At 35.1% G+C, this 17,055-nt stretch overlaps 1 long non-coding RNA gene across 1 annotated transcript in view; it reads right to left on the bottom strand.

The window, feature by feature from the left end:
* Positions 1-8,049: 8,049 nt before the first annotated feature.
* LOC149131531 (uncharacterized) overlaps positions 8,050-17,055 on the bottom strand; it is a 423,011-nt gene continuing 414,005 nt past the window's right edge. Inside the window, exons 4-5 of the long non-coding RNA XR_016237783.1 lie at positions 15,751-16,118; positions 8,050-9,781 (exon numbers count right to left, since the gene is read on the bottom strand). This is a non-coding gene — a long non-coding RNA (uncharacterized LOC149131531). The remainder of the gene's footprint in view (positions 9,782-15,750; positions 16,119-17,055) is intronic.

Below are 17,055 nucleotides of genomic sequence, written 5' to 3'. Positions count from 1 at the left end.
ATTAATTATCTTCTTTAAAAGGGAAAAATTCAGCAAGTACATTTAATGTATTAAGTATCACTTCATCATTATCGACTTGTAAAGTGGAAAAGATCGATTGATAGGAAGAATACATGTTGTAGAAGAGATGGAAATGTTATTTCAGGTCAGATTTACTGAAATCTCGAGGCAATTTCAACTAGTGTATGTAGTAAATATAGCAACTCTATATGTAGTATTTGATAATTATAAGATATATATTTACACATGTATATATGTATGTATGTATGTATATATGTATCCGGATACACACACACACACACACACACACACACACACACACACACACACACACACACACATTATTCTGTATCTAAATATGCTGGCACAACGGAAACGAGAATCGGTAATGTAGATTGTAATCACCAATTTGCTGCATTTTTATTCTTATATATATATACACACACATGTATGTATATATATATATATATATATATGTGTATATCTATATGTATATACATATATAAATACATATATATATATATATACATATTTATATATATATATATTTATACCTATATATAAACATATTTATACATAAATATATATATATATATATATAATTATTCAATATTAACAGTTTTGTATTAGAAAACCAAGAATTTATACACGGCTGTAAAAGAAGTGCTCAAAGTAGTTGAGACATAGGTACAAAGTTAATTGCAGAATAAAACCGTTAGGTCATCGACTCAAAAAGCCGTAGCCCACCAATGACCACATATAAGAAGTACAACATAAACCAGTCAAAAAAATTATAGTTATGAGAGCAAGCTTAAATAAATAATATGGACTAGACCAACAAAAAAAAAAAAATCAAATTTTTAGTAAACCCTTTATAATAGTCAGGCAGGTTTGGTAACTAAAACTATTAAGTTTCAAATCCAACGTAAGCCATGATGAAAACTAAATAAAAAATGAATACTACCATTGTATCCATATTTTTATTATTATTTTAATATCAATATTTTTGTCTTTTTATTTTAATTTTTATTTCTATCATTACCATTACTATCACCATTACTACCATTATTACCACTACTAATACTATTATTTTTGTTCTTATTCCTATTTTTATATAGTTTTAGGAAGGTGGAGGAAAATTTATGATTGCAAAGAGGGATTACCTCGATAAACTTATTCAAGGTTTTCGGCCCAAAAGACCTAAGAATGGAAAGGGGTTCCCTAATTCATAATAAGCACTTGCTAATATTAGCCCTAAATTGGGGCGGTTCTAGATAAGATTGACCACTTAACATAGTACTTCTTATTCCTCCTCTTGAGGTCATGCAGGTAAGAGGAAGGTGTTGTGGAATTATAATATATCTCATTAGAAACGGAACTCATGTGCGCCCTATACCTGGCTTTAAAATTCACTGAGCTTCCAATATAAAACTTATTTTGTTTGTCCTCGTCTCTAACTACACATTTATACACTACTTTTGTGGACAAACAAAGTCCGCCGAGAGGACATAAAGAAGGGTCCCTACAATTACATAATTTTTTACGGCCACCCTTAAAGTCATTTCCAGCATCATTAACGCCCTTAATCGATTTTTATTCTTATGTATAAAAATGTCTGATCTCCCTTTACTAATTTGGTTTTGTGGTTTATGTTGTACTTCTTATATGTGGTCATTGGTCAGCTACGGCTTTTTGAGTCGATGACCTAACGGTTTTATTCTGCAATTAACTTTGTATATATATATATATATATATATATATATATATATATATATATATACTTTTTGCAAACTTTGCGTAGGCCTCGGAGCAGGTATCGGCAAGCTTTTGGCAAAATTTAATGCAGATTCTGTCAGGTCAATGCGACGAAAATACACCACAGACCTTACTTCGAAGCGCTACTGTAAACACCAGAATTAAGCTAGAACGTCAAAACTTAGTGCACATGCACAGCAGAATTCAAAGTCAATCTGTGCCAATCGGCTTCACTTTGCCTGCTTTAGTTTCTTTACCAGAGCTACAGTCCGCATCTTTATTCATCAGCCCACGTATCCTCAATGTGAAATATACGTAGAATAAACCTACCGAAATCTAATTCATCAATTCGCTTCAAGACTCATTGTTTTAACACTGCGAAGAAAGCGGCATGGAAGAACTAATAATGCAATCAAAGCAAACAAACAGGGCCTTGCAAGTCTACCAGATAGATGGAAGAGCGTTGCAGAAAATGAAGGAGAGTATATTTTAGATTAAAAGAGAAGTTTTATACAAGAAATATAATAAACCCCATAATTTATGAGATGACCTAAAATGTATGTATATATGTGTATGTGATTAAAGAGGGAGATGAAAGATACGAGAATGTTAATTAATCATTACAATTGCTTCCACTCCTCTATCGTCGGTTGTTGAATATCCTCATTTGTGGGATATTTAACAACTGGTTTAGGACTATACGTTTTCTGGTGATTACGGGATGTATCTCGTTAAAATAACGACTGTTCCGCAAGATAATAACTTCCCAGTCTGTATAGAAAAGCAGCGAATTGGTTGTATGTATATATATATATATATATAGAGAGAGAGAGAGAGAAACAAGTAAGAGAGTACAGATTTCAAAGGTCAACGTTCATATTCACTCAATGTATTTCAAATCGTAGGAATACTCCACAACATATATAGGTGCATTTATATACACACACGATATGACATAAAAATTTATTAATATATAAATATATAAAAATACATGAATGTACTTGTCAGATTGTATGTCCGTATTAAAATCAATATATATACACGTATTGGTAGACGTGAGTGCGTGTGTCCGTGTCTGTGCGTAGACATGGACTATCCCCGACCTGGGATGCAATCTGAGTCGTTGGACCTTACATCTCTTGCAACAAATCATTGCTTTCTTTTCTTATTAAATGTCTTTAAGAAGTTATATAACATAACACACAGTAATGACCTTCTTTCACTCTCTTTATACATATGCAAACATACACACGCCCATAAATACATACATACAAACAGACATTATATATATATATATATATATATATATACATACACACACACACATATATTATATATAATGTGCATATATATATATATATATATATATATATAAGTATATAAAAGTATATATTTATTTATTTATATTTATGTATATATATATATATATATATATATATACATTCATGCATACACATATGTGGTTTGGTAAGGAAAGTGTGTGGAGTGAGTGTGAGAGAGAGGGTGAGTGAGCCAGAAAGAAAGCAGGACCATGTCTTTCCTAAGTAGAGTCAGATGTGGTTAGGGAATGTCTTAGTCGAAGTCAATCACAACATCTGTTTGTATGGTTGCTGAACACAACTCTGCTATTGTTATGACCTTTCACAAATGTCAGATCTTCTTATCGATGAGCCTAGAAAGAACCAGCACCAACACTACCACTACCACCACCAACAACAACGACAATAACAACAACAGCGACTGCTATGGCAACAACAACTCCAACAAGTATAGCAACAAGAATGAAAGAAACAGCAGCAAAAGCGGCAGCATCATATAGGATATGTATGAAATTTTTTTTGCGCTAGTTCTGCTTGAGTTATTTCGATTGTGTTCAATGATATTTACTTGTCAGATGCCGCAAGCAGAAACGCTTCTTTTGAGCATATTTGACATTTTATGGAGACTGCCGTTGACTTTGAAGTGTAAACCATTGTTCCCTATCTAACTCTATCTCTCTCTCTCTGCCTCTCTCTCCGAACCCATCTCTCTATTTCTCACCTCTCTCTCTCTCTCTCTCTCTCTCTCTCTCTCTCTCTCTCTCTCTCTCACTTTACATGTGTGCATGTGTACGTGAGTGTGTGTGTGTGTGTGTGTGTGTGTGTGTGTGTGTGTGTGAGTGAATGTGTGGAATGTGTGTATCCCGTTCGTTCGTTTTTCACGCTTCCCTTTTGTCTATGTTTCTCTCTGTCAGTCCTTCTCTGCCTTTCCCTCTCTCTCTACCTCTCCTTCTCTCTCTCTGCTTATCTCTCTGTCTCTCACTCACACTCTCTCTCTCTCTCTCTCTCTCTTCCTCTCTCTTACAGTCTTGCAGTTTTGTCCTGCTCCTTCCTTACTTTCACACGCCTACGAACGCCCTTGCACGCACTCGAACGCAGTCGCGCTCACACAGCAGGAAGAATTGACACACATGCACACACATATTCTTTATCGCTACAATTTCTTCTTTCAGAACACACGAAGGACGGCATCTTTGTCAGTGTGTGTGCATATATGAAGACATGAGTGTATGTGTGTAGACATTTGTGTAATTCTCAGTGTGTTTGAGCATTTCTGTGCATGAGTGTGTGACTAAGATTGTAACTTAGTGCATTTCCGGTTGTGTGAGTGAGTGAGTGTACGTGCGTGCGTGCATGTGCAATTATATATGCGTATCTGTGTGTGTGTAAGTGTGTGCGTTCGTGTGTCTGTTAGTGTGTGAATGTGTCTGTGTGTATGTATTTATGTGAGCGTGTGCATGGGCACGTGCACATCACTGTGAGATTATGTGTAGGTTCGCGCACCCGGATGTGTGTGGTATCTATGTTTGCATATTTGTAATTGCGTACATGTATGTGTGATTTCGGATGAGTATACTTGTGGGTGACTACGTGTGTGTATTTGTCTGCGTGTGTGTGTGTCAGAATGTATCTCTTAAACGGACACGCAATCTAATTCAGAAACCTATCCCACCCACCACCAGATGTAAAATAAGGTCACATGATTAAGACTCTAAACACAATGTGGTGTAGGTCTGGCACACTTTTGGACTATTCTGATACAATCATAATTGTAGTAGACGACTATCATGTCGTCATAAGACACACGCCTACTACTGCCACGTGACCAGAAAATTATGTCACGTAAGGGTAGGTGTTGTCTTTTATGTGTTCTTTATTTTTGTATTTACTTCAGATAATGGACTTCCGCCACACTGGAGCACGACCTGGATGGCTTTTAAACGAACAAACCGACAACACATGGTACTGAAGCCTAGATCTTTATTCTATAAGTGCCTTAAGCTGAACAGTTCAGTTACGGATACGGAAATAAACCAACACCTGTTGTCTAGCTGTGAATGGGAACGGAAACGGACATACGCAAGAATAAACACAAACGCACACCCACACACAAACACGCGCGTGCATACACACACGTACATATACATCCCTATATATATATATATATATATATCTCCAGAATTACGGAAAGGAGAAAACCTTCAAAGAAATCCGGAGAGGAGCCCCGTGGGCGGTTTAGTGTTCGACTCGACACTCTTCCGACAGCTCCTGCAACCATGCTGGTGTCAGACGTAATGCTCTGCATTCCTTTAGACTCTGCCAGCAAGGTCGAGAGAGGAATGCTGACGATTGGGCTACCCAGGATTATTTTACATCTAGTCCAGGCCTGCGTAAAATTAGCAAGGAAACTGGAGAAGACATGAAATGTAAAAACTAGACTGGATTAGTTTCTCGCAACTCTATTGTCTCCCGAGACAAAAGATGCCAACAACAACAACAACATATATAATATATATATATTTATTTATTTATTTATACATAAATAATATAGCTGTATGTACATATACGTATGTATATATGCGTGTATATATATATATATATATATATATATATATATATATATTCATTCTTATTTACATTATTTACATTTGCCGGATATTTGTCCTCATCTTGATGTTTGTAAACACAGCGTTTCGGCTGATATACGCGCCAACCTTTATTCGCTGTCTAGAGGAAATTTCGAACCTGGGTTCTCATTCCTAAAGTATTTTTCGATATTATTATTATGATTATTAATCTTATTATAATTAGATCACTGATTGGAATCGAACTCTGAATCTTGGGGCTAGTAGCCCGGGCTCTTAACCACTACCACGTATTCCCGTGGGCATATATATTATTTATATTATTATATAATTGAACGCCACGTATCCTCTTCCTAGTAAGTTTTATATATATATCCACGTGCATACATGCATGTCCTGATCTATATGTGTGTGTGTGTGTGTGTGTGTGTGTGTGTATGGCACATTGTTATAAAAATCTGGAGATATTCTAAAGGCAATAAAACCGGAGGAATATAATTCAGGAGATATATGAATTCGGGGAGGGTAGCATTTATGCGAAAATATCGCTGATTCAATAAAAGATTTTGCCTGTGTAGTGGTGAGATTCAATGTGCTATGGTTGCAAGGAAATTCGAAGGGTGATGGTTAGAGGAGAAAATGGAAAACATAAATAAGGGATCTCATAGTAATGAAACTATAGTAATATAACTCTAAACCATTTTATGACTGCATTTTCGTTTAGATATGAGGCCTTTAAATTCACTGATACGCAAATAGAAATATTGTTATTCATATTGTTGTTTAAGGGAGCAAGATTAACAGAATAGTGCCTTGCGGATTTCTTCCTGGTGTTTACTTTCTGAGTTCGAATCCAACTAATCCAACTGAACAATTTTCGAATTCAACTTTACAGTCCACCACTTCTAGGCCAGTGAATTAAGCCAAGAACTGGATGTAATGGAGGCGACTACTTCACGTACATCAATCCGAAATTAATTGCGTTTTATCTGAATTAGAAACAACTATTACTGTATCTATTTATCCTCAGAAAATGACCGAAGGTGTTCTATTAAGATCAATACAGTAGGTTTATATATTAGGGAATGCATCATATGCGGAAGGTATGACCGCAGGTAGATTTCAGTGATATCTAGCAGGTTAAGGAAAAAATGTAGAAAACCAAATGTACATAGATAAACACATTTTCCCTTTCGCAAACGCTTATATCTTGCCTTGAAACTAATACACATATGTATCTATATATGTGTGTGTGTGTGTATGTATATATATATATATATATATATATATATATATATATATATATATATATATATATACATACATACATACATGCATACATATATATATATATATAGATGTGTGTGTGTGTGTGTGTGTGTATACACATACACATATGTTTGTTTATATATATATATATATATATATATATATATATATATATATATATATATATATATATAAACAAACATATGTGTATACACACACACACACACACATCTATATATAGATATTTATATATATATATATATATATATATATACACACACACTTTTCTTTTATTCGTTTCTCAGGCTTCTTTCAAGTTCTCTCTACCAAATCCCTCGTGGTTTCGGGTTCACTGAACCCGAAACTTTGTGATTCGTAATCAAGGTACTTACAACACACTCACTCCTGCGCCTGATATATATATATATATATATATATATATATATTTCTACATATGTAAGCATAAATATACATATATATATAAGGATATATACGTGGATGTAAGTAAGTGCATTTACGTATGTCCTCTGAATACATGTGTGCACGCGCATTTACTCAATTATGGCGAAATTCAATTTACATAATTAACTGAAATGTATTTTTTTCCTTTTGTGCTTTTCACTTTTTTTTACCACTCTTACAATTTTCACTTTTCTCATTTTTAATGTTTTTATCTATTTCTGACATTTCAAAATGAGATCTGCTGTAATGGTAAAAGAACAACATATATTGATGCATACACGTATAAACGCATGTATATATATATATATATATATATATATATATATATATATACACACACAAAGACCGCACACTTACACACACACACACGCAGACGCATATATATGTACAACTGTATATATGTATAATATATATCCAGGTGCATATATATATATATTCATGAGTATACACACACATACGCACACAGGTTATTAATTTATTATTATTCTTATTTTAATTGCCAAGCTAACTGGAATAAAAATAAGTATATTACATTCCCTGTTGTCTATTTCCATTATCTCCGCTATTTAAAATGGCATTTCAGCTTCCATTTGCCGCCTTCGATTGACCGTAAATTAAATTCAACAAGGCCCATTTATATTGTTCCTCTCTGGCTAATTCGGATATATCATACATTAAGAACCTGTCTTCTATTTCTTCTTAGTAAACAGAACAAGCATGCATGTATTTGTATATATATATATATAGAGAGAGAGATAGATAGATATAAATGTGTGCTTGCGTGAATGTATATATGTTTGTTAGTATATGTGCATGTATGTATATGAATATACATCTATGTATCTGTCCCTCTCTCTGTCTCTCACTGTGTGTGTGTGTGTGTGTGTGTGTGTGTGTGTGTGTGTAAAATAAAACGTTTTTGTAATTTTACAGTTGTAAAAACCTGTTGATTTGTGTGGCATTACGCATAAAGTTAAAGCGTAGTCATTTCATGCGGTGTGAAGACATTGAGAAGGAAAATACTACGATTTAAATAATTATGATCCTCCAGAGTTGTCAGCCTTCCAAATCTCTCCTTCCCTCAATTAAATTTCCAATAAAACAATCGTACAATTGTACCACTGTACGCTTTAATACTGGGCGAAATACATCTTTGTTACATCAACTAAAGTCTTTGTGTTGTAATTTACTAAGTTATAAACCTTGTGGAGTTAAAATCGAAGCAATTACTTTCTTGTTTCCCATGTGGATCAAAGAATTACCCATTAATAATAAAAGTACTAATATTAATTGAAGGGTAACTATATGTAAGTTACTACAGGTTTGTTCGAGATTCAATATATTTTTCCTATTATTGGTGCAAGGCATAGAATTATCGGGGCAAGGGCCAGTAGACGTTAAAACCCAGTACTTAAGTGGTAGAGATATTATCAACATTAAAGGTATAACCGACCTTGGTGAAATGCGAGCTCAGAACAATAAAGAACCGGAAGAGGTATCTCAATGAAGAACCGCTTAGTATCTCGTCCGACACAGTTAAAGATTCTGCCAACAGGCTGTTATAAGAATGACAATAATATACCTGTAGCGAGTCAGGAAAAGTCTATTACGTCGCCGTGGCGTAGTTCAGTTGTATTTCTAAGGCAGACCACTGCCGTTTTAATCATACGTGTCCAGCTCTGATTGGCTGGAATCTGCCTCAGCACAACTGACCTTTGGCTCGGCGACGTGATAGGTATTCCTACGATAGGCACAAGGGCAGCAATTTTAGGAGGGACTGTAACTTGATTATGTCCACATAGTGCTTAATTGGTATTTATTTTATCTACCTCGAATGGTTAAATGTCGAAGACGATCTGGCGGAATTTGAACTTAGAACATAATGAGTCTGAAAAAGATTTCTCTAAGTATTTTGTACGATGTGTTTATGATATTTGACCGGCACACAGCCTTCCACATGAACAATGTTGCAGTCATATATCTTTCTAATTACACCTTCTTCATTTAGAAATATACAGAATGAAGTATTGCAGAGCTATGTGGTAAGTAGCTTGCTTACGAACCACATGGTTCCAGGTTCAGTCCCCCTACGTGGCACCTTAGGCAAGTGTCTTCTACTATAGCCTCGGGCCGACCAAAGCCCCGTGAGTGGATCTGGTAGGCGGAAACTGAAAGAAGCCCGTATATATGTATGTGTGTGTATATGTTTGTGTGTCTGTGTTTGTACCCCCAACATCGCTTGACAACCGATTTTGGTGTGTTTACGTCCCCGCAAATTAGCGGTTTCGCAAAAGAGACCGATAGAATGAGTACTAGGCTTATAAATAATAAGTCCTGGGGGTCGAGTTGCTCGACTAAAGGCGGTGCTCCAGCATGGCCACTGTCACATGACTGAAACAAGTAAAAGAGAGTAAAGAGTATGTTTTCAAGTATACATTATGATGTTTATTGCTATGTTCAGAAAATGCGTGAGATAAGATATAAATGCTTCAAATGTAGAATTCGATATAGCTAAAGCTTTAAATAATTGGAAATAGAATATTGGATAAAAAGAACCAGGAATTGTCAAGCTATAGCTTTAACGAACAACCATGAACATTTTCCTACCCAATAATATTTTAAAGCCAATATTCTACATGCTATTATTTATAGGTTCATCTACTACAAATTCTACCGTTCCAACTATTTATTTACTAAACCTGAAATTAATAACTGTGATGGACATGGCTATGTGATGCATGGCGTCTCGCTAAGCGATTAACTAATATTAAATATAATTAAAATGCGTGATCGAAACGCGAAGCAGAAATGTGTATGTATGTATTCTGCATATTCATGTGTTTGTGTTTTCGTCTTTATGTGTTTTTGAGTGTGTCTCTGTGTGTTTTATGTATGTGTGTTTGCATGTATGTGTGTGTATTTCTGTCTCCTTGTGTGTGCATGTCTGAGTGTATCTGTGCATGGTTTTTTGGACTATGTATGTGCGTCTGTCATGTATGCACGTGTGTTCCTTTAAAATCTTCAGATAAGAAGTCTTTTGAGTGGAGAAATATCCACTGTATATCAGAGCCTTGCGACTGTTAAAATACCTCTCACGAGAGCATATATTTAACCATAAATGTATGAGTAATCATAAAATTCTTATGATTTACATAACTAATTCATAAGAATCTGATAGATAATTGTTATATTTAATCATACTATGACACATGTGATTAATTACAGGTATCTTTTATTTGTCATAAATAATAAAACAAGAATGTCACGTTTGTTATGATTGCATATAGGAACATTATGAGAATTTTTCTGAATCATGCAAGATGTTTGCTTTTGTTGAGGCGAATGCTTACAAAACACGTAGAGGACCTTGTGGCTCTATAGAAACGATGTTACCTCTATATCTGAGAGAACATTGCACCGAGTACATTAATTAAATATTGATTCGTTATACACAGACACACGCACATATGTACACTTAAAAATTATTTGTAGAAAAATATTCTTGATATTGTCACAAGATTACAAAAACAAATTACATGAAAAGTCAAGCTTATTAACACAAGTTTGTGCTTTTAATGATATGTCATATTAATTTTTGTTTTTAATTTAAGAGAATTTATTCTGAAATTTATATATATATATATATATATATATATATATATATATATATATTTGAAAAGATTCGTAAAAGTACTACACGAGTAAGTAGATATTGAAAATGAATAAGAATGAAAACGCCGCTTTTTAAAAACATTTTGGGGTGTTTTAATTAATTTACATGTTTCGGTTTTTTGAAAAACCTTACCAAAAATGAATATAAAATGTGCGAAGAGAAAAGGGCTATTAATAAAATAAAATTGAAATTAAAATTAAGAATAACATTCGCATACATGAATGCATATATCTCTTTAAAAAAATCAATTTTCCTAAATTGTGTGTGTGTGTGTCTGTGTGTGTGTCTGTGTGTGTGTGTCTGTGTGTGTGTGTCTGTGTGTGTGTGTGCATGTGTAGGAAAGGATGTAGTCAAATAATATTGACACAAATGTTACATTTGAAATGAGTTTTCCTCCATGATGTCGGAACATCGTTTACGATTTTCGTTCACAGCACATGCGATTGCAATCTTGCGCATTCAAAAGAAACAATAACGATTTCTAACATATCATCAATGCTTCACACTTGAGGGCCGCATTTATATTCCTCTAAATTCGTTCCAAAATTTTCGTGATACGAGATAATATAACATTTGCTTAAGCGTGATTCGAAAGTAGAACCATTACGCTTATCTATCTCTTCTCACAATCTACCGCACTGCAAATCATAATTCTTGAAATTTTGTGGCTGTAGGCTAATCGATTATATCGACAACAGTGCTCAGCTGGTATTTATCTAATCGATGGTATTTGAACGTAGGACGTAAACGCGGGCGAAATGCTGCGTAGCATTTTTCCGTCGTGCCAGCTCACCGCTTTAATGCTGCAAATAACGGTTTCAAATTTTGGCACAAGGCGAACAATTTTGGCTGAGGATCTATTCACATACATCGAACCTCGATCTCAACTGACACTTCAATCGACCTCTGCTACATTTTAAATCAGCGTGTAAAACAAACGAAATACTGATAAGTTTTCTTTTTTACTCTAGGCATAAGGCCCCAACATTTTGGGGGAAGGGGACCCGTCGATTACATCGTCCCCAGTGCGTAACTGGTACTTAATTTATCGATCCCGAAAGGATGAAAGGCAAAGTCGACCTCGGCAGAATTTGAACTCAGAATGTAACTGCTGCCGAAACACCTAAGTGTTTCGCCCGGCGTAATAACGATTCTGCCATCTTCACGCCTTCGTGTTGCAATTAATAATAATGATAATTCTGTCTAATTTTTTACATAAGACCAGCAATTTTCAGCGGAAGGTCAAGTTGATTACACGGAAACCAGTATTTTACTGGTACTTTCGTTAATAAACCGAAAGGTCGATTCTGACGAATTATGCCCCTATTTCACATTTTTTTTTTATTTAGATACAATGCCAGCTAACTTCATAGAAGGGGTGTTGCCTGTTATCATCAGACTATACTATATGTTTTGAAACCTAAAAGAAGTAAAGTCAATGTTGATCTTGATGTGATTTGAACTCATATATGAACATGCCTAAACAATCACTGCAAAGTAAGAGAAAATAATTCTGACAATGCATCAACCTACAGGAAAGAATATTAATGATTCATAAAAGACAGTGTTTCTAAAAGACGAAGTTCATAGAATACCTTCTATTTGAACACCGGGGTCGATGTAATCGACTGACACCTTCGTACCAACTTACTGGCCTTGCGTAAAGATATGATGCCAGTTTTAATGATTGGTAAAAGACGGTCAAATCGCAGAATCGTTACCATGCCTCGCAAAAAGCTTAATGACATTCTGTCGGTCTTCACGCTCGGAGTTCAAATACCAACGAAGTCACCTTTGACTTTGATTTTTTTTTTTTTTTTTTCGGGTCGAGAAAATAAGCACGAGATGAATAGTGGGGTTCATGCAACTCAACTTACACAATCTCTCAAAATTCCTGGCCTTGTGTGAAAACTTGAAACTAAAATTAATGATTTCTAAAATAATTAGAATGACAAGGAATCTTATTCCGCTCGACTGAGAATAAATTTACAACCCTGGAAGAATTTGAACATGAAACGTAGCATTTCTAATTTTAAATAAACCTTCTCCGTGTTTTACTTTTTGCCAGCCAGCGATCTAATAATTACACCATCACGCTGATTTTGTTATTTAGTTATTACCAGTGCCCATACGTGAGAACCAATTCAAACTATATAAACCGTACCCTCCACCACAGTACCCTGATGCATCCGAGGTTGATTCGACATGAACGAATGATTTGAGTGAATTTAATTCCATTTACCATTTTTGTTGATGCAAATTTAGGAAACCAAAATAACTTCATTGTAGAAAGACAGAAAAACATTAAATTTATTGATCAAGAAACCAAATTTGAAAAATTTCAGCATCTTTACATTTTCATGTTGGTGTGTGTCTCTGTAAATGTGTAACTATGATTTGTTGATACTATTTTTGGTGGGTTATTTTTCGGTATTTATATATATAATTTTTTTTTTCTTGGCTATTGATGTTGCTGCTGCTGTTTATGTAGTTCTGAATATTTCATTTATTTAATTGAAAATCTTTAAAGAAAAACAGTTTGATAAACAAATTTTAATTTTCGTCTTCTTCGTTTTACTCCACACATCATTTGCGATTAGGAGTGGGGGAACGGGACCGATCACTGTGATAATGATGCCTTCAGCCACAAGATATATATATATATATGTACATATATATATATATATATATATATATATATATATATATATATATATATATATATATATATATACATGTGTGTATAAAAGATGGAACGATGTACGTGCGTGCATAATTATAGAGAGCATGCTTTCAAAACGACATATGTTTCGGAGTACTCTTTTTTCTCTTTTATTTGTTGCAGTCATTTGGCTGCGGCCATGCTGGAGCACCGCCTTTAGTCTAGAAAATCGACCCCAAGACTTATTTTTTCTAAGCCTAGTACTTATTATATCGATCACTTTTGCTGAACCGCTAAGTTACGAGGACGTAAACACAGCAGCATCAGTTGTCAAGCGATGTTGGGGGGACAAACACAGACCAAAACACACACACACACACATATATATATATATATATATATATATCCATATACGACGGGCTTCTTTCAGTTTCCGTCTACCAAATCCACTCACAAGGCTTTGGTCAGCCCGAGGCTATAGTAGGAGACACTTGCCCAAGGTGCCATGCAGTGGGACTGAACCCGTAACCATGTGGTTGATAAGAAAGCTACTGACCACACAGCCACTCCCGCGCTTAGTGGTAATGATTTCACGATCATTTCGACAAAAAAACTGCATGTTTTCAAAAGTGCCCGATGGAAACTGTGTGTCATATATATATATATATATATATATACATATGTGTGTGTGTGTGTGTGTGTGTGTGTGTGTGTGTGTGTGTGTGTGTGTGTGTGTGTGTGTGTGTGTGTGTGTGTGTGTGTGTGTGTGTGTGTGTGTGTGTGTGTGTGTGTGTGTGTGTGTGTGTGTGTGTGTGTGTGTGTGTGTGTGTGTGTGTGTGTGTGTGTGTGTGTGTGTGTGTGTGTGTGTGTGTGTGTGTGTGTGTGTGTGTGTGTGTGTGTGTGTGTGTGTGTGTGTGTGTGTGTGTGTGTGTGTGTGTGTGTGTGTGTGTGTGTGTGTGTGTGTGTGTGTGTGTGTGTGTGTGTGTGTGAACACATATATATATATATATACATATATTACAGTTATGTTGAAACAGGTGAATCGGGAAAGTGCAGCATTGACGACAAAATATTTGTGGAGTAAATGATGGTCTAATTCGACTAATCGACATGTAATACATCGGAGAATTGGAGGATTCCATGTGCTAACCTATCACGGAAAATTGGGGGTGAAGGTATGTAATTTTCTGACCCACAGAAAAGCTCACTGGAATACTCTCCTTTGAGGCGGTCAGCGCTACGTCTAACACGACCGGTCATATGGTGAGTCAAATGAATGTAGGTGTAATGGAAATATTATAGGTAAATGCGTACATTCTAGAAATGGGTTGCAATGGGAGACGATAAGGAGCTAGTAGTGCTTGCAATCTTACCTTACCAGCCGAGCAACACATGCCATTACTTTTATTTGGAAATTTGAAAGCTTTGCAGAAATGACAATTTGAGTGTAGCACACCATTTTGTACAGAATTATCATTTTTATAGGAATAGGATGGATCATATCGGAAAGCAGCTCCTGGTGTTGCGAAGACCGAATTTGCATGCGATATATTTCTGAGCGCTATTGTATTGGACCTTTGTCTAATCTGGCGTGCTAAACGTTCTAATGATTCAGCATTAAGTTTTACAGCATGCCTTAGCTAATATTGGGAAAATCTCATCTCCCTTCTCTCGTGAGACTGACGTGCTGCGGCATGCATCTGCTGACTTTGAAAAAGACTCGTCTCCTTTCTCTGTCGAGACACTCGCCTTTGTTTTCTATAACCGTCCTCGCTTTATACGTGTTTCTGTGGGGACGTCTTATCATTGGTGGCATATTTTTTTCAATATTGTAAACAAATAATTATGAGCATAGAAAAAATATACATTAATCTCTATTTTTGTAAGCAATTGTAAATATATATTATGTCCGTATTTTTGTATGCTGTGAAAATTTATGAAATATAAGCAAACGTATGGAACTGTTAATTTAACGGTAAATGCTACAAAAATTATTACAGAGAGACAAAGAATTTTATGTCTTACCTTGCAACTTCTGCGATAATTATCATCCGGTGGTAATGAATCCGTAAATATGTATTGTTTTAAAGGAAATGAATATAAGATTTTGTATTGACACTGGCCAACTCACACTTCACACATGTCAGCCGTCCACAAAGTATATAAAACAAGCAACACACAACAAGGAGAAAGAGAGAAAAATAGAATATCACGTGTTAATTTTTTTTTTTTTTTGTAAAAACGTTCAATGACGATTAACTGGAGTGTGGTGTTCGAGTAGATGTCATTTCACTTTTTGATTTATCATTACCATTCTTTTCGTTCGATTTTATTTTCCCCACTTTTCTGGGGGTTTTTTTCTATCCTTGTGTTGTTCTCTCTGTGTTTCGACCCTGTGTGGTTAATAAAAAAATTAAGTCGTCAGATATGTATATGTATGTGTAGATGTGTATGCGTGTGTATGTGTGTGTGTGTGTGTGTGTGTATGCATGTATGTATGCATATAAGTGAAGGTAAGATCCAAGTGTTAAGGTGTAGAAAGTTAGTAAGCTTCGAGCGTTCCCTATAGGTAATGAAAAATAGCATTCAGAAAGAGTAATGGTTTATTAACGTAGAAAGTTGTAAATGTTTCCCATATCAAAGTTCGATAAGCTAAAAAAATATTCTTTTAAAGCTTACGGTTAGCAACTGGGGTAACTTTCTATGTGAATGAAAATCCAAAATTAGGCAATGGAATAGATAAAAGCCAGTGTCCATATATTTCATAGCTAGCAGAACCTCGGAAATAATTATACAAAGGTTAACTACTCGTCGTGCTAAACATACCTTAATGAATTGGAGCTTACGTTGTAGTCAAGAGATACCTTGTTAACTCACAGGAGATTCGTGGAATCTGCGATTGAATCTCCTCCGAGTGAACATGGGAACACTTGAAGATAATGTTAATTTCATTTGATTAAGTTATCTTTCCGGACGTGTGGCTAGCGGAATACCCATCGTTTGGTCATTTACTACTTCCGAAGTTCTACGTGCAGCTTCGATTTTGTCGACACTATTCCATAGTTTTGGATATATATATATATATATATATATATATTTCTTTTTTACTGCTCCAAAAGCCATTGAAAATGTTGCAAGACGCAATGAAAATTTAGAGAAATAAAAAAAAAATAAGTGGAAATTTTACCGGTGAATGTGTTAAATTGTAAGGCTCTAAAAGAGAATGACTCTCACAGAGACAACACTATAAATATATATATGTGTGTGTGTGTGTGTGTGTGTGTGTGGAGAGAGAGTGAAAGAAGGACCGAGATTTATATATATATGTGT

The sequence above is a fragment of the Octopus bimaculoides genome, chromosome 21 (assembly GCF_046866305.1).
Source record: "Octopus bimaculoides isolate indiv1 chromosome 21, ASM4686630v1, whole genome shotgun sequence".
Classification (NCBI taxonomy): Eukaryota; Metazoa; Mollusca; class Cephalopoda; order Octopoda; family Octopodidae; genus Octopus; species Octopus bimaculoides.
The sequence above is the reverse complement of the archived record's forward strand: the minus strand, read 5'-3'. Positions and strand labels throughout refer to the sequence as shown.